This window comes from Phodopus roborovskii, unplaced genomic scaffold (genome assembly GCF_943737965.1).
Source record: "Phodopus roborovskii unplaced genomic scaffold, PHOROB, whole genome shotgun sequence".
NCBI lineage: Eukaryota > Metazoa > Chordata > Mammalia > Rodentia > Cricetidae > Phodopus > Phodopus roborovskii.
In genome coordinates, this window is record NW_026126484.1 from 2,150,043 (window position 1) to 2,175,249 (window position 25,207).

Here is a 25,207-nt window from a genome sequence, read left to right on the forward strand (position 1 = left end):
ATTCAAACATTACTCCAAATATGCATGTCTGATGTTCTATGATGTTTAGAGCCACACAAAATTAAACTGTTGCTTCTCAAGGAAGTCTACTCTTGAAAGGTTTTGACAGCTGGTGTCAGCTTCGCTTCCCTTTCTTCTTCTAAATGATAAGCATCCTCTACCAGAGAGAGGGCATCGGCGATCTCTAAAATACTACTCTCTGAAGCTGATGACACCTCTCCCTCAACTAATGATCTGCTTTCTCTGAAGGTTTTCCCATGACTTACTGTTCTGCTCTGCTATGTGGTAATCCGTGGACCCTGTCGGGAGAGGGCCCACTGAAGCCCTGAGGGAGTCCCCTGTAAAATGAAGATCAAGGTCCACTGAGGCAAGAAACCCCCTCCTCAAGGCAAAGCAAACTGTAGTGGACCCTCAGCTTACTCTACCTTTCCTGCTAGCTTGACCATGTGGAATGCTCCAGAGCCTCTAGTACACAGTGTCTCCTACTGGAATGCCATTAGCCATTTCCCTTTGCTTGAATCCTATCACACATGTGGGAAGAGGCTGTGCAACCTTCTATTAGCCCTTGGTACTCATGGGAAAATCTTCAGAATGTCACAATGCACAAAGAAAAATTCCAGCTAGACATATCGTCTAGTATCCTCTAATTTAGCCAATTAAAATTGACTGTTTTGTTGGAAGCTGTCTTCTGCGCCAAATGTCCATCACTTTTGTCCCATACTCAGCCCCACATTGGGCACCAAAATGAAGCAGATACCTGGTTTATGGCACAAGATTCACTAGCTCAAATATAGATTAATATAATTTTAGGCAGAAATCACTTACACCCAATGCACGTGACTGACACAAGTCCCTCCTCCAAGGATCCACATCTGCTGTCCTTTGTGACCCAATCGGGAGCCAGTGGGAAATTTGGGGTTCAGAACCCCAGACCTAGCCGCCCACAAGTCACATCTGCACCTGTGCCAGTGCCCCAATGGGCATGGTCAGAGAAACAGGTGCAGGCAGGGTGGATAACTCACTACACTGTTTCCTGAGATTCTGGCTTCTGTTGAATAAATTATATACTCCCCACCAACAGGTTGATATCAGCAAGTTGAGTGAGGCCTTAAAGACTAATATTTCAATAACATGGCCAAAAATCTAGAAACTTAAATGTATATATTAGAGAGAGAGAGATTACCTAAAATTAACACAAGTCAGCAATGCTAAGAAATCTGTTGAGATGACTTTCAAATACAACTTGTTACATAAATAACCTGTCCTCTAATGAGTCTAAGGTCAATGATATTTAGAACTGGGCTTCTCAACTGTGGTGACCACCAGAAAAACCTACTTCAATCTGGGGGCCATGTAGAACATTCCATTTTGAATCTGCAAAAGACTAACACACCCTAAAACAAATAGTTATTATCATAATGGAACAAAAACATCCAACTTATCAACAGACTGTTAATTTATGCAATAAATATTTATGCGAGCCTGGTTGCCTCTGCCTCATACAAGAAACTGTGGAAATGAAGATGAACGATGAAGAGGGCACGCCCTCTGTCATGAGAATGTTCAGGAACAGTGGGCCTTTCCAACCTCTCTCTTTTTGTTTTCTTATTCAATTCAAGCTGCTCTAAGTGTCATGACCCAAGAGATATTTACATCTCTCAGTTCTGGAGGCTAGGAGGCTGGGAGTTCAATGCCTGTGTTGACCAAGTTGTGAAGAATCTCCTCTGGTTGGATCACTACAAACTTGAAGAGTGTTCTTTGGGATCATTACCTGTAGTACCACATCACCTTCCAAAGCCCTACCTTCTAATGCTATCACATCATCGATTATTATTTTAATGTATAAACTATGGTAGTGGAGATGTGGTGGTATAGTAAACACATACTATAGCTATTACTGAAAACCATTTTATATGGTTTTTATATGTTTTTCTTGTTTATTTCTTATTATGGTTCTTAAAATATCTAGAACATTAGAGACAGTAGATGTGTGTCTACTAAAAGAATAAACATAAATTCTACCAACAAATAGATCTGACTGTAAGCAAGTGGACATGAACCTTTGATTTTTTTTTTTCCTTGTGTAAATGACTTAAAAGTGTTAGACTATGTCCTAAATGGGTTTTCATAGAATAGAAAGTCAGCACTATACCAAGTTTAATTGGAGCTGGGGGAAAGGCTATGATTAAACAAGGTTGAAAACCATTAATATTATAGAGAAAAAAATTATTTTGACTGTAGGCTCCCACATCCTCACCATGATGATATAGAGACTTTCCCCAAGGGTGTCCTGTGCAGGCTCCCACTCTAATAGGAAAATAAGCCCTTGATTGACAAGAGTCTCTAGAACAAGTCTGAGGTCTCTTAACAACTGCAACAGTTGAGCACACTTTGAAAGCCCTTGATAAATATTTGCTCCTAAGGGCCTTTCTAATGTCTTAACAAAAGAACTATTCCTAAAAGTCTCCTTTGATGTTAGTTAGGTACTGCCACTGAGTTAGAATAGACAGAGATGCTATCCATCCTGTCGTTTGGCCCAGTCTCCTCTAGGCTCTGGCCTGTGGAAAGATACTCATTGTCTTTAGACTTTCTGTTTTCTCATCTACAAGACAAGAAATAATAGTAATTAAAGGACTGTAATAAGACAAAATGATATAAAGAATTGCTGTATCCTTCCCAAGCAAATGCTCCACAATGGACAAGCTAACAGAGATTCATGCTAATCAGCAAATCTGTTCCTCTTCAGCCTCTGGGCTTTGGTTGACATCAGTGCTTCCCAAACTCTCCTTCAAATACCATTTTCCAGATGAATTATACTTGATACTTCTCTTAAAATCACCATAGCCTAGTCTTATCTAACACACGATCCTCTCCTGTCCGAGTCACGCCAGAAAGAGAGCACCTTCCAGGCCCCCTCCGACCTCCTTCCACAGGTCACTTCCACCCATGGCTCCACCCCCCAATGGGCGTGGTCAATGCCACAAAAGGACTATCTCACTACAACACGAAGTCATAGATTTAATGTACTGGCTATACTTTTTCAAACCCATTTTCTCCATATCCGGAAAAACATTAACTTGAGATTTCCATCCAAGACCTTCCACCAGCATGCATGTGTTTTCTCTTCTTGAAAACTCAAACTCACCTTTGAGAACATTCACATAGCCCTCCCCAAGCAGTGTAGTGCTCCAGACCACCTGGAGGTTCTTGTTAGGAACTATATAGCTGGGCGATTTTGGCACACGCCTTTAATCCCAGCACTTGGGAGACAGAGGTGGCGGATATCTGTGAGTTCGAGGGCCAGACTGGTTTATACAGAGGGAATGCCAGGGCAGGCTCCAAAGCAATACAGAGAAACCCTGTCTCCAAAAACAAACAAAAAACAACAACAAAACAAAACAACAACAAAGAAAGAAAGAAAGAAAAAAAGAAAGAAAAGAAACTATGTGCAAATCACTTAACACAACATATCACTGTCAGTTGGTTCTTGAATGTCCCCCACAGGCCCATGTTGTCAGCCTGCACCATTACTAGGAGGGAGCAGAAGAACCATGAAGAACAAACAGCCTTGAGGTAGAAAATTAACTCACTGGAGTCACAATCCTGAAGGGGACATGGAGACTCCAGCTACTGCTACAGCTGCTTCCTCTCACCTTCCCTCCCTCTCCCCCACCAACCCTCCCCACTTTGTTTCCTGGCTGCCATGACAGCTCTGCTCTGTGCTCCCAGCTCTGTTATGCTGCTTCCCCCAAGCCAAAGGCAACTAGCCCAAGCTACTATGATCAACACCTCTGAAAATGTGAGCCAAAATGAACCTTTCCTTCTTCAATCGATTGTCACAGGCATTTGTCACATGTCAGCTGACTAGCACAATACCAAAAATGACTCATGGGTTTCCAAAGAAAGAATGCCATGCCCAGCTCTCCCTTAAACTCAAATACTTCAATCATTTCCCTGTCAAGAAAGTTAATCTATGCAATTATTTAGAATTAAATGGTTTGACTAAATGAGCAGGTTCTCTCAAGTTCAACTGACAGAATATAGCAACGTTTCATAAGTGCATGTATGTGCACACCAGTGTTATCTTCTGTCGCTCTCTGTGGCAGTTTGAATGAGAATGGTCCCCACAGGCTCATATATTTGAATACTTAGGGAATGGCACTATTTAAAAGGAATAAGGGGTATGGTCTTGTTGGAGTAGATATGGCTTTGTTGGAGAAGTAGCCATTGGGGGTGGGTTTGGGGTTTTGAAAGCCCAAGCCAGTCCCAGAGTCTCTTTTCACTTTCTGCTGCCTGCAGATCCAGATTTAGGACTTTTAGTTCCTTCTCTAGCACCATGTCTGCCTGCATGATGCCATGCTTCCTGCCAGGCTGATAATGGACTAACCTCTGAAACTGTAAGCCGGTCCCAATTAAATGCTTTCCCTTATGAGTTGCCAAGGTCATTGTGTCTCATCACAGCAATAGGACATCAACTAAGACATTCTCAATCTTTTCTTAAACACATCTTAACACATCTTTTCTTAAGATGTGTTATGTTTTCATATTTACTGTCTTGCCTACATGTATGCATATGCATCGCATGAGTACAGTGCTCACACAGGTCAGAGGAGGGCATCAGAACCCCTGTAACCAGAGATGGTGTTTTTGTAATCTGGGTTTTGAAGTTCTTCAAATTCTAAAATTCACAAAATGCAAGCAGCAGACATGTTGGCACCTGGTCAAGAATAAGAGACCTTTGATGGGAGATGTTATTTTGTATATGTTTCTCATACTGATTAATGAAAAAAGCACTGTTGGCCAATAGGAAAGGAAGATAGGAGGGATTAGGAAACAAGGAGGAAATAGGAAGTAGGAAGGGGGGGTCAAGATGGAGAGTCTGGAGAGAACAGAACCGCCATTCCTCCACTCTCGGTAAGACCACGTGGAAATACATAGAAATGGGTTAATATTTAAGACAGAGCTAGCCGATAAGAAACAAGTACCTGGCCAACAGAATTATATCTAATACAGAGTCTCAGTGTGTTAATTAGGGCTGGCGTGGCGGCGGGACAAGACTGGGCGGCGGGTGGAGAAACCGTACTCATTACAAACCTCCCTTCCCCAGAAAACACTTACGCTGTGCAGACCCAATTACCAGAAAGAATACCACCAGTCACATCACATCTGCAGCAGCCAAACTGTACAGGCTTAAGCCAACAGGTTCTGCTTCAGATGTCCACAAAATAGCAAAGAAGAGTAATTATTATCAAACTAGTCATAATATATATAATTGACCTAGGATGGTATTTTGTATGCATTTTTACAGACTCCAAATATTTAGCCCCTATGAGTAAAAAAATGAGTGTAAGTGTGGATGATAATATCTTTGCTTTTAAGTGCAATTATTCCAAAGCCCTTTTAATAGCTGCCACTTACCCACTTCCAGGCTGCAGCAAATTATAGTTGGAGGAGACGGGAGTTGATAGCTCTTTTCTCCTGTGAATGGCAGGCTCTTCCATTGCAGGAAGGCCCTTGAACTTTCATTTAGCCACCACACCCCTGGGCACACAAATGGTGCTACATGGAAGTCTACTGATCCAAAGAAGCACCCCATAGGTATTCCTAGGGCATTTACCAACATGAAGGATGCACACAGTAGAGGTGGGGGGGGGGTCATTTGAAAGAAACTAATAAGGAGACATTTTTAATATTATAAACTTCATCTTCTGAGGACACATAGCCCAGAGAGCAGAGAATTGGGTCAAAGACACAGTATCCATAAAAAATAAATTATTTTCCAAGCTAAATTAGTATCTAATAAAAAAAAAAAAAAAAAAAAAAAAACCTGAATGATCACTTTTGGCACCTGGGAAGTGGTACAGCATTTCCCTAAATATTAAAATTGTATGAATGTAAAAATAACTCATAAGAGATTGCAAAACTCAAAGTAACAAACGCTGTTGTGTTGCTGGTTAGCAGCTGTGACTACATGGTATTCTACTCCAGACAGGGGCTGGGCAGACCCAGTTAATGAGCACATGAACACTCAGAGCTCAGGAGCTTCTGTTTTCTGAGCACTAGTCAGGACCCAGATTCCGGAGATGCAATTCCTTCCTACGAGGCTGGCTCTCTTCCAAGTTAGCACACAGTCTAAAGATCAAAACAATAAACTAAAAAGGCACATTAGAAAGACCCCTAGGAAATACATTTCACACTTAGTGTTTTCAAAAATTCAGAGACTCACCAGATAAAAGGAGAGCAACACACAAATTAACCACTGCTGAGAAGATGAGTGATTTACTTCTTAATCAACATTCTGTCCTTAATCCAAAAGTGGAACCGAAACACAGGCATGGCATTTATGCTTCCTACAGGGAAGTGTTACCTTTTCCCCCAGCCACTCTCTATTCTCCTTCGAATGTGTTTAAATTTTAGATGCAGCCTAGGCAGTGTGTGGAGCTCCATTACGCAAACAGCGTGGGATGGTGCCACCCAGAACTGTACAAGTGGGAGGACACATGGAAGTCAGTCTTCCTTCTCTCGGTGAAGTTCCGACCATCTACGGGAGGATTCGGGCATGCGCGCGTGCGCATACACACACACACACACACTGTAGGCACCTTTTCAACAGGGCAAGGGAATGCCAAGCAATAACGTACACACACACACACACACACACACACACACACTGTAGGCACCTTTTCAACAGGGCAAGGGAATGCCAAGCAATAACGTGGAAAGAGTTGCAAAGCAAAACACCTAGTTTAAAATGTCAGCACCTAACCTGTCTTCACCCTCAAAGGCTTCCCTCCATGACTGTACATCCGTTCTGGGGCCTCTCATCAACAAATAGAATGCAATTGATGACTTCTGTAACCATCACATGTTGAAGAAGCAGCAGCCAGCACAGACTGCACATCTCAGTGGACATTTCCAAATATATAAGTGATTTGAAATATTTTTTTTTCTTTTTATTACTTGTTTAGTGGGGCTGGGGTTGCCTGCTAGATAATTACTCCACTGAGCTACACACCCCTTGTCCTAGCTGGAATGTTTAAGTCTTTTCTAGAAATGATGCTGTGGTACAGATATGTTTAAGTGTATCCTCTAAAGTGTCCACATTGGACACTTAACACCAGTATGGTGGTGTTAAGAAGTATTTCGACCTTTAAAAGATTTCTGGAGTCATTGACCTCGGTAGGGATTAATACAGTTCTCACAGGTGAACGCTGGTTTTCTGCCACACATTCCTGCTTCTGTGGTGGCATCTCCCTTCACCAAAGCAGGGTCCATGACAACAGCACAGCACTGAACCTCCAGAACTGTGAACTAAGCAAAATTATTTTCATTGTAGAATACTCAGAACCAGGTGTTTCATCACAGTGACAGGACATGGCTTAATACAGAGAGTAAGTAGAAGAGAAAGGAAGGGCTAGTCAGTTTCACCACTCTCCCATCTGAAAATCTCCTTATGGTTAGGTGCCCTTTGCCAGGAAGTGGGAGTGCACAGTAAATTAAAGAATGACTGACAATATACCATGGTTACATTCATGTCTCCCAGGCACATGCATACATGCATTTTCCTTTTTTTTTTTTTTTTTTTTTTTTTTTTTTTTTTTTTTTTGGTTTTTTTGTTTGTTTGTTTTCATTTTCTATACAGAAGCATGAAATGATCCACTAGAAAAAGCTGCCTGGGTCAGCAGGGCTTTATGAAGAAGACCCTGAAATTGGAAGCAGGTAGAAAAAAAGGATGAAGAAAGATCTTGAAGTCATCCAGAGAGAAATTTGCACAGGGGGCATCTGACCACACTCACCTGGGGCTTTGCATAACATGGATTCTAGGAACTCTCCCAGAATCAAAATTTCTGGTGCCAAGATTCAAGTTTAACTTTTCAGGTTGCTGCATGGGTTCTGCTGTGTTCTGTTAGTCCATTGGTGACTTCTTACTCCCAAGTACCTGATCAATGTACAGATTCCATCTTGCTGCCCATCGGCCTTGTCTAGCCACCACCCTCAGCATTTACAGCTAAGCAGGTCATGAAGCAGCACACAGACAACAGCCAGTGGAATCCCTGACACTTGGGCCTTTTCATCCCAAATTCAGTGCTTAAGCTCTAGAAACCTCAGAGAGCCACCAAAACATTAATGCCCACTAAGCACACTTTGACCTCTCTGGACTCAGCCTGCAGGACAGCATCAACCACAGACTCTAGCTATGTCCAACCACACACACACACACACACACACACACACACACACACACACACACTTACATACCAAATAAATAAATATACCTTCCCTGGGAAGGCAAATCACACCTATATCTCTACTTCTCTGGTTAGCATTGAGTGCTCAAAGAATAAATCGATGAGTTAAGTCAATGATGGGGCTCACAACAGTCCTAGGGGGCATCAGGGACATAGGAGGAATGGGCATCTGTCCCTCTCAGACTCAGGAAGCAAACTCTGGTACTAGAAAAGTCAGCAAACCTGAAATTTATATCATGATGCTAAGGGCAGAAAAATGCTGTCAGTTTTTTGATTGTCATAAGCTGTTCAAGTTACAATGGAGTTTTTATTCTTACTGAAATTAAATTATCATGTGTTTCAGACTGCCAACAAACTTGAAGAATATAATAGTCATAAGCAATCTACACTGTGATGACTTCTAAACTCTAAAGGTCTTAGCCACAAAAGTTTGCAGAATAGGTTGAATATATATACTTTTCTTACATCTATATTGATTAATTGAAAGCATACACACATACATATACTTGTATACCAAATAAATATACCTTCTGCAAGGTCAAAGAGCTCTCCTTTGTTCTCCATGAATGAAATCTTTTCCTTTCATCTTGATTACACATGGTAATAATTTCTACTTATACACAAGGAAATAAGCCTTTTAAAAAAGCTTATAATTTTACCCTAAATAAGTAGCAGGTAATTCCAACCAGGGTCTGTTTCAGTCAGGGTCCTCAAAGATGTTTAAAGGAAGTACATGACAGAGTCACCAGGTCAGGCCTCACAATAGACACTTAGAAAATGGATGGTCATGTCTCTATAGCAATGAGTGGAGTGTAGCACGCCCAGGCCTGAAGGCCTGCTGGTTAATCATGATATCCTAGACTCCAGCAAGATGGGAAGCTTGGGAAACCCCCATTTTAAATATATTTGAGACTGTTCCCACTGGGTCCTTTTAAGATTTAATCCCACTGCAAAGTAAAAAGGGGATAGAAAGTTCATCTAATGGTGGTATTTGAAGGTACAGATGTTGGGAGACAATTAGAATTAGGTCAAAGAGTGGAGCTCCCAGGGCTGAACATTAGTTGTTCCTTAGGAAAAGCCAAAAGAGACACGTGTATACTCTCTTTCTCTTCCCATATGATATCGTGAACCAGCATGGAAGTCAGCAGACATACCAGACACAAGCCTCAACCTTGCACTCCAGAACTGTGAGACAAAATAAATTTCTTTATAAAGTTGCCTAGCCTTAGGCATTTTCTTATAATATCTAGAAAACAGACTAACACAAAAGTTAACAGAATCCTCATTTGGTCTGTATGAACAGGAAAGTTCCAGTTCAAGTGAACAGAGGTCAAGTCTAAACCATCAGAACAAAGTTTTGGCCTCTCAACCACTTCCCATTGTACAGATACAGAATAAAGGCAAGGTCAGTTTCCTTTGAAAATGAATGCTACTATTCTGCCAGAAGTGTAGCCTGCCAAAGTCTCTCTCCTCATAATATACATACAGTGTTTGCCCGGACTGTCTGTGTATTGGAGAAAAAAGAGCCAGTCAGACCTTTCAGGGACTACTGGAGGATCACTTTGATAACAGTAATTCCAGGAGACCCAAAAGCCCACTGTGGCCCAAGCCACAGAAGGAGCTTATGGAGGCCAAGTGGTCTGCTGAATCTTGGCTCAGGTCTCTCTCTGTGCGGGCCCCTCACACCACCTGTGATTATTTTCCACTTCTAGAGTGAACAAATAGAGTAGACATCTTTAGAGACTGGCAGTATCCACACACTGAGGAAGCAAGGGGCTGATTGCTTTTCTGCAAGGAGAAACTGGCAGAAGCATGTGGTTCCAAAGGCCCAGGTCCGCTCTGTCCCTTCCAGAGAGAATGCAGAGCATTTAAGTTGGAAGTTGCTATGTGGGCACTATTTGGTTTCAAAGAAATGGGCTTGGCTCAGCACTTGGACATCAGGATAAATCATTCCAACAAGGAAGAGCCCAGGCACTATCAAATTTCAATTGCTAGCTGAAAACTCTGATAGCTGCTCCAGATATAATATGCAGTTATAGGCCAGAAACATAAATTATCAAGGCCATGGTCCTTTGAGAATATAATAAATGAAGTGTGGGCAACCACATATGTGGTAAAGATCCCAACCCCCAGTGTGTGTCACAAATGCCTGGTCACCCGCAGGAGCTAGGGAAGAATGAAGAAGGGGGTGGGTGGGTAAAATAGACTCCAAGTTCAACACTGACTGTCCTGAGGACAAAGGTGAAGAGGACAGAAGAGCTAAAGTCTGACCCATAAGAAAGTTCTGACATTCTTGCCAGTTGTGGTCTTCTCTGTTTATGCCCCCAAGGACTCTGTGTGACTAGGAAAGAATCACAGAGGCAAGCAGGCAAGCAGTGCCTCTTCAGCAGAGGTAGTACAATAGCAGACGACTGGCAGACTTCTCTTCTGGCAAGTCTGGGGTGGATCTGGGTCCAGAGGAATGACACCACAGCAGTAACCAAGGCCTCCAGGGGATGGGACACTCCACAGCCAATACATGTGCTTCCCTACATCTGACACAATCTCTGACCCACAGCCAGAAGCTCTTCTGTCACAGTGACCTCAGACAAGACTGGTTTTCGACAAATTTGGGCCAAGGAGAGTCACATGCCAGTCATTGCTGAATGTACTGCTCCTGGGGCCCTGACTCAGGCACATCCAAAAAGGCATTTCAAAGTCTGTCCCAAAATGACTGTAAAAGGACACTGAGCACACACACGGATAACAATGCTTCCTTCTACACATGCCCGTTGGCACTTCTTAGGGACGTAGCATGACACACCTACTTAAATCCTCCAGGCCACTAAGGGAAACAATCATTAACCAGAAAATAAGGTGGCATGAGCTCTGCCAGCACAGGGGCAAGTGCATCAGGGAGCTAGCACTAGGGCCTGTTAGAAGGTCCCCAGAGTAGGGGACCACCTAGTGGTACACGTGGATTCAGGCACTTCTGAGTCCTTCTCTGTCCACCACCACTACAGACTAAGTGATTCTTTCTGAGTGGTTTCTCTTCCTCCTGATATTTGCTCTTTACATTCATTTCTCCCAGATTACAGCTAAGCAGGAATTTGGGGTTGTATTGCCTGCTTTGTGCAGAAGATCTATGTGCGGTCCATTTCCGTCCCTCTGGAGACAAGCATAGGAAACAGGAAAGTAAAAGAGAGAATGTGCCCCTCCCCAGCTAATTCTCCCCATGTCCCTGGCCCTCCACGCTAGTGTACAACTCTCCATTGTGGCAACTGTAAACTAATCTCTCCCTGTACACTGAGATCAGCCTCCTGCTGCAGGGCAAACCAGGCCATATCCAGAGAGGTTGTCACACAGGCCACTCCTCCTCACACCTGCCTGCCAGCTGAACCCAGGTCTCTCAGAGAAAGGTTCTCACTAAACATCAAAATGAAAAGATAGCAAACGCACACAGAGTGAGCTAGTGTAAGGCACAAAGCTAAGAAAAGAGCACATATGAAAGGATTAGAAAATAAATTAGCAGAAATTTGAAGGATTTAGAATCCATTTCAAGTGCACTGGAAGAAAATCCTTTCAGAATGAGAGAAGGAACCTAGACTGAAACCTGGGCAGCCACTGGTCCCACCCTCTGCTAGCTGATTGTGGCTAACTAAGGTTTGGGCTCCCTAGTCCTTTTTCTCTTCTCAATTCTTACAAGGACAGTGCCTCCCTCAGACTGGAGCCTGCTCATCAGGATCTGGCTGAGATGCAGTTCCTGGGTCCCTGAGAGTTTGAGGCCTTCTGAAAACTGAGAACCACAATCCAAGTCCTCCCTCATTCCTCGTGGCTGCCATACCCACACTGACTCACTCCTTTAAATTGCTGCTTAAAATCTGAAGGATTTAAACTAATGACTAAATTGATTCTTTTAGAAATTGTTGGATTCTAAAAGTAGTAATAGCAGTCATATTGTGACCAATATGATATGATGTATGGTTTATGTACTGTTGCCAGGAAGAGCTTTTCACAGCATAGATGTTGTTGCCCTGCCACTCCTCAGGGAAAAGACATGGCTGACCTCTCACTGACTTGAGAATAAGGACCCAGACCTATGGTCCCCTCAACTAGCCTCCCCAATTTAGCACAAGGCTACAGTTCTCTAGGCCTGAGAGTTAGGGACATTAGTTCCTACAAAGCCACAGTCCATCCTTCTCATTGCCTTTGGCAAAAGCACCTCTTTTTTCCCTGTGAAATCACTTCCACCATCCCCCAGGCTGACAGCATTAATGATGCTACTATACACCCTCAGCACCAATAATTTCACATCACATTCCTCAGTGCATTTGAAACGTGCCACACAGTGGCTACAGAGATGTTTCACTGGTTAAGAACACTTATTAATCTTGCAGAGAACCTGGTATTACATTCCCAGAATCCACACAGAGGCTCATAACCATATTTAACTCCACTTCTAGATGGTCCCATGCCTTTGCCTTGCCTAGGCATGCACACGACTTGACTTTCCTTGCTTTTCCTTGCTTGTGATTAGAATCCCTTTCTTTGCCTTGCCATGTGCATGCTTAGCCTTGCCTTGCCTTGTCTTGCCCTGTCATGTGCACACCTTGGTTTACTAGCCTTGCCTTCCCTTGGTTGCCTTGCCATGCGTATGCCTTGCCCATGTATTGCGGTAAATAAGGGTCAGGATAAACAAATAGGCCGAATAGATGTTTATTCAGGGAGAGATAACTTACAACCTAGACAGATGAACACCAGGAAATTCAACCCGATCCTCTCCTGTCCGAGTCACGCCAGAAAGAGAGCGCCTTCCTGGCCCCCTCCGACCTCCTTCCTCAGGTCACCTCCGCCCATAGCTCCACCCCCCAATGGGCGTGGTCAGTGCTACAGAAGGACTACCTCACTACAATTCCCTTTTAGTCTAAAGAAAAGATTTAGGCTTAATACAAAACTATATACAAAACAGTGAATAACAAGTGTGCTCTAAGAAAAGGAAAATCGAGAACAAAATGACCTACATATCTAGTCCTAGGGTGAGGGCATAATGGAGTTTACAATAGAGTTGTCCTAAGCTGGAAAACGTAAGTCTAGTACCTAATATATCTAACTAGGAAGAGAGAATAATAGTTGTGATAGTTTAATCTTCAACCTCATCAAGACCTGAGAAGGAAAATAACAATACTAGAGTAGACAGGAAATGCGGATGGACAACTTCCAAAACGGTGCAGCAAGGACAGAAACAGCAAGCCACCTGAACAGTCACCCTAGGTCTCACAGCGACGTTGGTACACCCAGATTTGGCTAAGGCCAAGAGAACTTGACAGACCACAACAACAGCAGGGAAATAGAATGGCTGTCTTACCCTGACTTGGCAAGGTCAAGCAGTCTTCTATATTTGTCTCCTGCAAGCACATAGGACTGCATGCCCGTTGGGGAAGGTGGGGGAGGGGGGGCGGCTTCTGCCGCCTGGGGGCAAAACCCAGGTAAATTCCGCTTCTGACACCAGATATTGCGGTAAATAAGGGTCAGGATAAACAAATAGGCCGAATAGATGTTTATTCAGGGAGAGATAACTTACAACCTAGACAGATGAACACCAGGAAATTCAACCCGATCCTCTCCTGTCCGAGTCACGCCAGAAAGAGAGCGCCTTCCTGGCCCCCTCCGACCTCCTTCCTCAGGTCACCTCCGCCCATAGCTCCACCCCCCAATGGGCGTGGTCAGTGCTACAGAAGGACTACCTCACTACACCCATGCCCTTGCCATATACATCACTTGCCTTTCTTTCCATGTGCATGCCTTGCATTGACTTTCCTTGCCTAGCTTGCCATGCAGTGTGCCTTCTAGACCTCTGCAAGCACCAGGCCTACATATGATTCACAGCCATGCTTACAAGTAGAACACTCGTATATGTAGAATAAAAACAAAATCTTTAAAAGTGTTTTTAAGAAACATCAGTAGATAGTTTTGGAAACCAATAATGAATATAATTTCTTGTCTAGAAATTGTGTGTGTATTTGCATTTCTGCATGTATGTGTTCTTCTGGAAGAAGGCTTAGTTATGGTGCAGACAAAGTATTCATGTATGAGTGAACAAATAAATTTAAAATAAATTCCAAGTCAAACACTGGGGGAATATTTGGATTCAGAAACAATGAAGAATCGTCAAGCACCTACCTTTATTCTCAGCACTCAGGAGGCAGAAGCAGGTAGATCTCTGAGTTCAAGGCCAGCCTGGTCTACTCAGTGAGTTCCTGAATAGCCAGGGCTACCACAGAGAAACCCTGTCTCAGGAAAAAAAAAAAAAAAAGAGAGAGAGAGAGAGAGAAGGAGAAGAAAAAGAAGGAGAAGAAGAAGAAGAAGAAGAAGAAGAAGAAGAAGAAGAAGAAGAAGAAGAAAGAATTTAAAAAAGTGCATGTTAGTTCCTTTCCTAAAAGTCAAAGGCTCTGCCATCTCTCTAGTGACAAGAGTTGAGATGCCACAGTGGATTCTCTGCTGCACATAACCCTAAACACTCTCTTTGCATGTGTTTCCAATAGATGGGTCCCATTCTTCCCACATAATTTCTAGATTTGGAAAGAAGAGGAAAGTCATTATTAAAGATGGTACTGGGCCATTTCTTCAGGCCTTGGTCTGCATCTGGCTATGAATCATTACCTTAAAGTGAGCTATTCATTGTCTGAAAAGAGATATGTACTTTAAAATAAAAGCTGTTATGGAAATCTTCATAGTAACTTCTCACAGGCCTTCATGGACTTTTCATTGTATACCTTCATTTTCTAACATGATTAGCAGCACATTTGAAAACATTCTAAATGACCCTCAATCAGCAACAATTACAACAAAATGTCTAGCGGGAACAGTGTCTCCTGGGAACAAGAATAACCATCCAGCCCTCTTCTCTCAGCTGCCTTGCAGACAGCTGGCTACAGCTGGGGTGATGGTTTAAGGACATGACTTCTCTTCTACATGATCCTGAGGTGGCAAAACTCTTAGGACAAATTGCTCCTCATCTGTGGTCACCAAGTTGTTATGACCCATTCCACACAGCATTCCAACACCACCCATGTTAAACCAAGACAAAACTGAATGACAGAAAATGTGAGTACACTGACAGCTGCCAAGTGTCTCCTGAAATACACTGCAGAAAAGGGCACACCTGTAAAGTGTGAAAGAGAGTCAAGGTCTGGGAGTCCTTAAACTGCTGGCTGTGTTGTGAGTAGAATTCCTGTTTCACCAGACCCCTGTTTCTTAAGACACTGACCTTCCTATTAGTCTTTAAATATGTTTACCACTGGATAGCCTTTCAAGCTATGCAGCAAGTCTGATAGGCAGGAAGGAAATACTGCTGCATAACTCCTGCTAAGCTGAAGGATTCACATCATTCCACTTGGGAACAGCAACAAAGGTCTGAAATAGTTATAAACTGAAGACAATATGTAATGTGTCGGTGGCTTTTCATGACTGCTGTCATGGTATTACTTCCAAAACAAAGTCTAAAGAAGTTCTTTCCATTGGAACATTCCTCTCTCAAGACTATGCTTCAATTCATGACAGTTAAGTGTCTAAACTGAAGTTTATGTTTCTTTTAATCCACTCACAAAAGCCATTACTGAATGACCACTTTATGATTATGTGAGCTACTGTGTAAGACTCTAGTAAACCTACATGCTAGCTGCTGCCTTCCTGGAGGAACTCACAGAGAAGGGCAGGCAGCCTAACAAACAATGGCGAGAAAAGTGTTGGTGGCTTAAAGTGGTCATGGGATAAAACGTTCTACAAGGAACACTTTGAAAAGTGAAACAGCAGAACTGTTGTGGGTCTGTCCCTTTAGGCTATGGTCCTCCTCTTCTTCCCTTTCTATCTTATGCTCAGAGTAACTTTGATTCTGGCTGACAGTCTAACGAGACAGTTCAGGTTAAAGAAGAAACTTGAACACTTTACACCCACCTGCATTCCACTGAAACTTTAAGCGTCATTTACTTTCCAGAAGGTTCTAAGTAATTCAGTGTTTGGGGACCACTGAGCTTCCTTTACAAATAACATAACCATATAAAACCCAGTTCATCTGAATCGAATGTCTGTCCATTGCTACTTACTAGAACACCACTAACTTGGGAATTTCTCACAGAGCTCCTGCCTGTAGCAGGATAGGTATAAACAGCCCTTTTCCAGAAAGCAAGAATCAAGGGATGGGGAAGAGCCCTGAACAGCAACCTCTGATCTTTATCCCCAGTGAATTAGCAATAAAGTGAAATCCCAGGTTAGCTGGTATTGAAGTAGAGATACATATCGACTTACATGGATTTTCGTTTGAGCACACCAAATCAAATTGGTAGCATCATCTATTATGTTGGTTCATTTCATTCGCAATTGATGCTATTCATACTAATGTGGCAGTTTGTGCCTCTGTTTCCAAAGCAAAGATGTATGAAGCAAGGTCTAGTTGAGCTTCTAAGAGGAATGGCTCAGGCCTCTTAAAGAAAAACAATCCATGTAAGTCTTTAAATGAATGCAGCAAGATGCTGAAAACCTGCATAGAAACCACTGACAACAGGGATGACATCAACAAAAACAAAACCAATGCACCAAGACCAGTTTATAGTCAGGATTAAAGTTACCATGCCAACAGCTCCAGAGCCTGTGAATTTACATTACACCATCTGACAGATGTGAAAACTGAGGCTGAGCAAGATAATGAACTTAGCCTACCCAGCTGACGCTTAAAAACCAGCTACAGTCCTCAATGAACAAGTATGCATTTGTTGAGTTCCAAACTTCAAAGAACCATTCTTTTCCTTTTCCCAAATCCAATCAGTCACCAAGTCCTCCATTTGTTTTCTTCAGTGGGTGGCTGCAACATTAGGAGTGCATACTGCCCACCCCCCTTCCCTGCCTTCTTTGGCTGGAAGCCAGCTGTAGGGTCTCAGATAGGAAGTGGGGGTGGGGCAGCCTCATAGTAAGCTCACTGCTGTGTTTGTTTACTTCTCTCCCCAAGACTGGGTGTTTATTTGGGTAGGTCTATAGGACAGAAGCTGACAAGAAGCCATCCTTGGTTTCTCCTGCCTGCTGTACTGTCTAGTGTTTGTCCAGGCTGAAGTGGGACAGTCCTCATAAAACCTGGAGTGCCTGTTTTCCTTGCCTAAGAGCCTTTGCAGTTCAACTCAATGTCTAGCTCCCAGCCAAACTGACTCCAGGACTCCCCCAAACATTCCTACACTAATGTCTGCTGAACTGGAGCAATCTTAAAGTTCTCTAGATCTTTCCCAAATGATCATCTGTGTACTCCTTCCCCTGCGATGTTCAAACCCACAATACTGGTAGTTACTATTATCTCTTAACTGACATTCTCCTCATCCATCCATCCCTAGCAAAGCTGCAAATGTGGAGTGCCTTGACCACAGAACATACAGTACAGCTAAAATGGCTGTGATTGTGGCTGACTGATGGAAGAAGTAGGTGAAATACTGTGATGGGTTAAGGCCAGCAATAATAGTTCAATTTAAAAGTCTTTTATGTATTTAAGATTCTTATGTATTGTGTGTGTGTGTGTGTGTGTGTGTGTGTGTGTGTGTGTGTGTGTGTACTCTGTTCAAATGCTGAGAACAGAATTCAAGGCTTTGTCCACACTGAGCATGATGGACCTTATCACTCAGTTATATCACATCTCTCATTGCTTTTTAAAAAATAATTTTAAAATAAAGTTTTTATGCAAATCCAGGCAGATAGTTTTCAAAAACTCTAAGCAAAACAAACAATAATTGAGAAAAGACTTCCAATGAGTCTTAGTCACTTGCTGAGTGGAGTGGGTCCAAAGAGAATGGAAATTTATTCATTCCTTGATAAACATCTTACTTTAACATGATTCCCATTCCGTGGAGGTGACAAGTGTTAAAGAACATCATCCCTCTGCTTCAATGGAATCTTCATTATTAGGTGAGGTGTGCTTGTGTGTGTGTGTGTGTGTGTGTGTGTGTGTGTCTGTCTGTCTGTCTGTCTGTGTGTGTCTGTGTGCGTGTACATGACACTTACTAGTTACTACAAGAATAGGTCCCATTTCCACAAGTCAAAATATTTGTCAGTCTGTCTGTCTGTCTGTCTGTGTGTCTGTGTGTGTATGTACATGACACTTACTAGTTACAACTAAAAGTCGCTTGACCAACTATTAGAGTAGTTAAGGTACCAGTCCATTATAAAAATCCAGGGCATGGTAGGGGAGAATAGTGTGGGGGTGGGCTGGAGTCAAGTTGAAATCAGTCTTACTGAGTGTTATTGGAATTCACTCTTCACTCAGCCAAAAATGTGCAGTCTAACCAAAGTACTCCACTGGCTCAACTTCCCAAGCCACACATCTTCTGAAGGCCATGGGCAAAACCAGCTGCGGTTTATACATTTGGATTAAAGGGCCCCAAAACAGAAAAAGAAAAATTTTTGAAATGCATTATACTTCAAAATGAAGAGTAATTGTGTGTAGCGGCCTGGAAAATATATCTCATGCAGTATACTGTGCCACTGAACCCCAGAGCACAAAACTCTGGTGCTCCAAATGCAGTCTCAAACTGAAAATAAAAAGGTACAAAGGGCGGAAGGAAGGGTGGAGGGTCGCTACAGGGCTGTCACTCGGAAGAGGTTGCTGCCTTGGGGAAACACAGCTAATACACAACCCAGCAATAGGTTCTGTGAAGCATAAGCCACTAGCTACTGGCCTGGACACTAGAACAGCCAAAGGAGGCAAATAAAAGGTTGACATATAATTACATAAGAAAATAATGTCACAAGATTGCACAGAAATCTAATACAATGACTGGGAAAGGACTTCATTTATGCCAATACCTTTAAAGTTTCTCCCTGACCTGCTACAAGGCCCTATCACCCTGATGAAACTTCCATACCCATTACCAGCTGACTGTCAAGGAGCATTTGCCAAGCACACGAGCAGACACTGTCTTCAGTTACTGGACTTCCAGCAGACATTTCTTTACCCTGTGACCAGGTCTCTAACTGAGCCATGCTGACAGACAGCTCCTCATCAGCCTGCTCCAGTCATTTCCCCTCTAATTCTTGTATAAAGGTTACTGCAGGCTCTCATGCCGTAAAGGCAAGCATTCAAGCACTTTACCAACTAAGCCATATCTTTATCCAGCTCTGCTTTGGTTTTTGTGGTTGTTTGTTGTAGGGCATACTTTTATTTTTGGTTTTATTTTTAGATGGGCCTATCTACAATGCCCAGAGTGGCCTAACAACACATAGGAGTGAAGATGTTTCTGTATACCTCTAAAGAATAACTAACCAGAATATACATCCTGGTGAGGAAAAAAAGAAACAAAAGTAGGAAAAAAAAAAATCAGAAGAGTTAAATAAAGCTTAGCCCCAGTTTCCAAACACCCCTTGGCATGTCATTGCTCTAGACCACATTTATAAAATGGGATAACAACACTATGCTGGTTGTTTCCTATTCCTTCTAAAAACAGTATACCATAGGGAAAGAGTGTCAGTCATGGAGGAAGGGTCACACCAACCTCATGATTCAGCCTGGCACACTGCTTCATAATACCTTACCTGGGCATCTTTCCCCTAACCCACTGCTGCTTATCCGGAAATACCACTCACCCAGCACAGCTGTCCTAGAGTACAGTAAGTAGTGAGTTGCCTGCATTTTCTACTTAGGAAAGCTGTGTTCCCTACATTAACTGTTAGAACTAAAATAGTCCAACTGTAGCTTTGATTCCTAAAACTGAGGTTCCAATTATAATTTTGCTCAGGTTCTAGAAACCAGTGTTTGTGGGGGCCCAGAACACTGAGAAGCATCTCCTTCTATTTATACATGTGACTAATTTCTCTACTCAGCACTAGGCCAGGTTGTTGCTGTGGCTAATTCTGTTTGATGAGACAGCGTTCCTTCACCCACATATATTTCTACCTCAAGACTTAAATGTTCGCCTCACTTTAGATTGCTGACAAAATTCTGTTCAACTTGTACCTGCACCTATGGAGGGCTGACACACAAGTAGTTAAATTTAAACATTGATTATAGCAGGGCTTGGCAGGCTTGAGTTCTGCTTGCCACAGATAAGTTGCCATTGTTAACACTCAAGACAGCCTAGACTATCCAGGAAATTTGAGCACAACAGCCAGTATGTGCATGGGATATGCAGACTGGCTTTGCTGAACCTAAAAGCACTATGCTGCCCACTGGAATGCTTTAGGGCCACACATGTCACAGAAGCCACACCCTGTCTGCATGTCTGGCCTTCATGACCCTTCTGATTTGGATAGTGTGGAAGTTATCGACCTATGGCTTTGTTCTTTGGCTAGCCAGTTTTAAGCCCAAATCAGCAGGAATACTTGATCTAATTACCCATCACAGCAGTGTGGCTGCCACCAAAACAGAATGGCTGCCTCTGCAATCTCCAAAAGTAATCAGAATCATGCACACAGAGAATGGTGGGGGTAAAACAGTAAAGGAAAAGTGCAGCAGAGTACATTTCCAACAGCTCACAGCTAACACTCAGCAGGATAACTGTAGGTGCTTTTGATGTCCCTCTAAGAACAGAGAGAGTTCCTGAGGATGGTTGACCCTGCACCACTGCAGGAAAGAGCTGGTCACTTGGGTACCCTGTCCCTCCAAACAGGGGTGGCATTGGGGCCTCACAATGTCAAATTCTATAAACACTAACTTTTTTAAGGTGAAGTCAAAGATTCACACTGCATGTGGCTTATTTGGAAATGGCATATTTCACAAGAAATTTAACTGTTTTGTAAAAGGGAAACAGCTAGATGCTTCTGAAATCATGGCCCCATGGATTCTTTTCCATCAGAATTCCTGGCAAAAATGGTGAAAAAAAAATTCTCATAACCTCTAGAATTATTAAAGCAAATTGTAAAAAAAAATCAAACCCATGTGGAACCACACATTCAGTATTAAGCATCTGTCCTATATGTCTCTAAGGACAGAACCCATAACCTGGTACATGCTAGTCAGTATATATACCCCTGAGCTATATATATATATACCAGCAGCCCTTGTTTCTAGGGAGCAGCATCTTGCTATGTATTTCTAGAAGGTCTTGATCTAACTATTAACCCAGGCTTGCCTCTAATTCAAGATCCTTCATCCTCAACCTCTTCAGAGGGCTGGCCTTCTGCTTGCTTCAATTTGTGTTTTAGACTGCTAATGTGGACCTGCTAAGTGGGTATCAGGCTCTCCCCCTGGGCTGCAACCTTAAGCAAACAAAGCACTGTGTCCGTTGACTTGAATTGATGTTACACAACTCTTGCAGCAAACACTTGAGGCTTTGTAAGATAGAGAAGTTTAGTAATCTCCCACCTTCTCCAAATTCAACAGGATGTCTTAACCTGGATGGCTGCAGGCATTTCAGACCAGTGACAAAACGTCCAGGCCACAGTTCCAGGCCAAATACTATTCTAAAAGGAATGGTCCCTCTGAAGCCTCAGTGCTGGACAAGTGATGAGATAAGCAAGCATGTGCTGGTGCACCTCTTGCCATGTCTCCCCTCCCCCACCACATCCTCTGGGCCAGAGCTTCAAAGCCCTCCTTCCTGCACACCCCTCTCCCCACCCACTCAAGCCAAACACCCAAAGCAAGCACATTACTTGAGAACACTCAAGTGCTGACTTCTCATTGGTGCTGAAGTTTCAGAACCACATACAACCCAGCAGCTCTTGGAGAAGCCCTCACCTACCTGCTTCTTTTTCATTTTCTCCCTTTCCAAGGGCCTTGTCTAACTTCTCTCCTTCCTCTATCCCCTGCTTTTCCCTCTGCCTCCCCCTCCCAGCTAGCAGCTCTTTCTCCTCTGTTTTCAATTCAGCTCCTCTGTGAGCCTCTTGCTGCTTCTGGTCATGCTGATCATCCATCCAGAGGAGTATTTCCTTGGCTTAAAGCAACATGAACTTTGGAAAGATGTCCTCCAAGGGGAGAGGTATGACAGCAGGTTGAAAGAGCTGGGCTTTTTATAAAGTGCCATGCCTTGTATACCCTGCCCCAAGCAATCACTACTCTGCACCTTTCCTCAGCCTGCAGTTCTGAAGAAGGGATCTAAGAGGTCTAAGGGGGTCTGAAAGGACAGTGGCAGAGAGGGAAGATAGACTAGAGGAAGGTAAAAGCCTGGCTTCCCACTCATCACTGACACTGTGGGACTTTCTTAGTATTTCCCTCCAGTGGCCTCTCCCAGCACAGACAGCTCTCCATCTGTCAGCCAACAAAACATGTACAGAGCACATTGCTACCCTGTGCTGGAAGTTCATCTAGATCTGTGGACAAGGTCATCAGCCTGCTCAAACTTTCATCCCAACCGCAGAGACAATTATAAAACAAGCAGGTGAATATATAACGCCAAGGACTAATAGATGCTGAGAGGGAAACCTGGGAAACAACAAGAGGACCAGGGGACAGCTATGTAGAAAGGCCTTTTAGACTGACAACTGAGTAGAAGGAAGCAAAAGATGAGTCATCTGAGCATGTGAGGGAAAGCTCCCCAGGCAGCAAGGATAGCATGTGCAAAGGTCCTGGGGGAGAGAAAGCAGTCAAAAAAGAAAAATATCAGGAAGTCAGAATTGCTGCAGTTAATGAGCACATACTGCTGTGTGGGAACATGGCATCCATCATAGGACCACCCACCCTGTGGCCCAATGACTGACCAGGCACTTCCACAGATTGTGGTCTCCCCAAGCTTCCTGTTCCCCCAGCTTACCCATGCTTACTCTTCCTCCTTACCAGGGGTCCTTACAGTTGGGGTCATTCTGTCAGTTTACCACTCCATCTAACTTAACAAAACCAGAGTAGCAAATACAGTAAGAAAGGCCATATGCACATTTAACCACGAACCTGAAAAGGTAGCAAATGTACCATAGTGAGGAGCAGAAGATCAAAAGCACATCGACTGAGGGGGGAGGGAGGGAGAGTAAGAAAATGAGTATGGAGTCTTTGGTATAAGCCTGCAAGTGACCTGACTCTAAACTCACTAGCATCCCCAGTCCTGTAAATTGAGGAGTGGAAACAGCAAACCTTGAAATAACCTTGAAGAGCTGCTGAGGAGGTAAGACACGTGGAGACCATGACCAGAAGCCTTTAATGTACCTTCTCTGATACCAGCTTTCCCAATCTCACAGTCATTGCAAATAAACTGGATCCTCCAGTCCCAAGTTACTCTAAAAAATGTTGGTCTGTAAACGCTTACTATTTTTATTTTTACATCAAAGAAAACAAAAACCAGAAATTCTTCCTGTTTCCTTCAAGTCACAATCTCCTCTCTGTATCTTAGGCCATAGGCAGGCAGCCCACAGTCCCTGGGTGTCTTTCATTGAGTTCAATGTGCCTCGGGAGCTGTCCAGAGGCCCTTGGAGCTGTCCCTGCTTGGGGCCAAACTCTGAAGCGTCAGGTCAATCCCGGTCCAACAACCCTTGCCCCAGCTGCCTAGTTCAAAGGGCCCCAGGCAAAAGAGTCAGTGGGAGCAAGGCCCCAGCCCGAGGGGCAGTGGGAGAGCAACCCCCCCCAAGCACAATGACGCGCGCGAACACACACACACACACACACACACAGAGAGAGAGAGAGAGAGAGAGAGAGAGAGAGAGAGAGAGAGAGAGAGAGAGAGAGAGAGAGAGAGACACCACACACGCCTAGCGCGCGCCCGCCCCGCTGCACAGCACTTCCAACCCCACACACAAGCGCACCGCGGCCCGCTGAGTTCTCGGTTTCCTCTTCCTCAAAGCCGCTGGGCTACCGTGGCGCGCAGCTCGCTCCCTCCCCAAAACCCCACGCCCGCCGCTCTCGGGGGGAAGGCGCGCTGTCCGCCCTCTCCCACGCCAGCCTCTCCATAGAAGCCCCCGCCGCCTTCCCTCCCGGGCCCCAGAGAGAAGCCCCGCAAGCCTCGGGAGGCGGGTCTTCCCTGGCGAACGCCCAGGGGTCCTCGCAGCCCATCGCGCCCCATCCCGGGAGCGCCCTCTCTGGGGATCCCCTCCCGTCTGCGACTCCCGAGCGAGCCCCGGAGTCCTCGCCGCCCGCAGCCACTAGGCGCAGTCCCCTGGCTCTCCGGCCCCACGACTGCTGGCCGCAAGGTCCCGGGCGCACTCTCCTAGGCTCCAGCACCCCTACGCCGGTGGCGCAGCCCTCCGGCGCCCCCTCCAGCCCACCCCGGCCCGCTCTTCTCCGCGGGTCCCGGCCCTGAGCCCCATGCCGGAGCTGCCCCCAGTGTCCACTCCCCCCGTGCCTCTAGTCACTCGGGACACCTCTCTACCCAAACCTCCCAACTGCAGCGCGCCCGCAGCTCCCGCCCGCCCTCGCCGCGGGGCCCCGGGAGGAAACAAAAGTGTCTCCGCGGCGCTCTCGTCTTGCCCCGGCCCCCGCCCGGGCCGCCGAGGTCAGCGAGCCGGGCGCCGCGCCAGCCCTGAAAACTTTACGAACCTGCCCGGGGTCGCAGGACACGGTGACGAGGGTTCCCAGAGGCCGGAGCGCCCGGGCGAGAGCCGGGGTGGTAGACTGGTGCCCGAGGTTCTGTCGCCCCTCTCGGGGCCGCGGACGGCGGTGGCTCTGCCTCTATCTTGTGCCCATTCTCGCCCGCCGCCGCTGCCCGAACGCACGCACTTACACTCGGGTCGCCGGCCGCTGCCGCCGGCTGCCGCTGCTCTCACTTCCTCTTCCTTCCTCCTGCTGGCCAGAGACACATCTTGCATCTAGGAGCATCCCGCGAGCTGCCACGAACTCTCCTCCTGGGCAGCCGCTGCGGAGTTGCTGCCGCCGCCCCCGGCACCTGCGCGCGGACACGCGTGGTTGGCGCGTTTGTTGCCCGCCTCCGCACTGCTGCCCGCCCCCTGCACCGTGCCTAGGGCCGGGTGCCTACGACTTTTTGAAGTCCCTCTACTTTAAAAGAGGGAAATATCACACAGTTATGCACACCTCAGTTCTGCTATAAATAGTGTGTGCTGAGCATGACTTCTGATGAGCTCACAAACCGCGTTTT

The 25,207-nt window shown here is 44.8% G+C and overlaps 1 protein-coding gene across 4 annotated transcripts in view; it reads right to left on the reverse strand.

Moving 5' to 3' along the window:
* Window positions 1–24,985, reverse strand: part of Elmo1 (engulfment and cell motility 1) — a 526,201-nt gene extending 501,216 nt beyond the window's left edge. For 2 of the 4 annotated variants that reach the window (XM_051194662.1, XM_051194659.1), the window contains exon 1: window positions 24,652–24,800. The gene's annotated coding sequence lies outside the window, so the exon portion shown is untranslated. Of the gene's footprint in view, window positions 1–23,921; window positions 23,940–24,651; window positions 24,801–24,835 lie in introns of those variants that run through there. The other 2 variants (XM_051194660.1, XM_051194661.1) reach the window with 2 other exon arrangements.
* Between the last annotated feature and the right edge of the window lie 222 nt (window positions 24,986–25,207).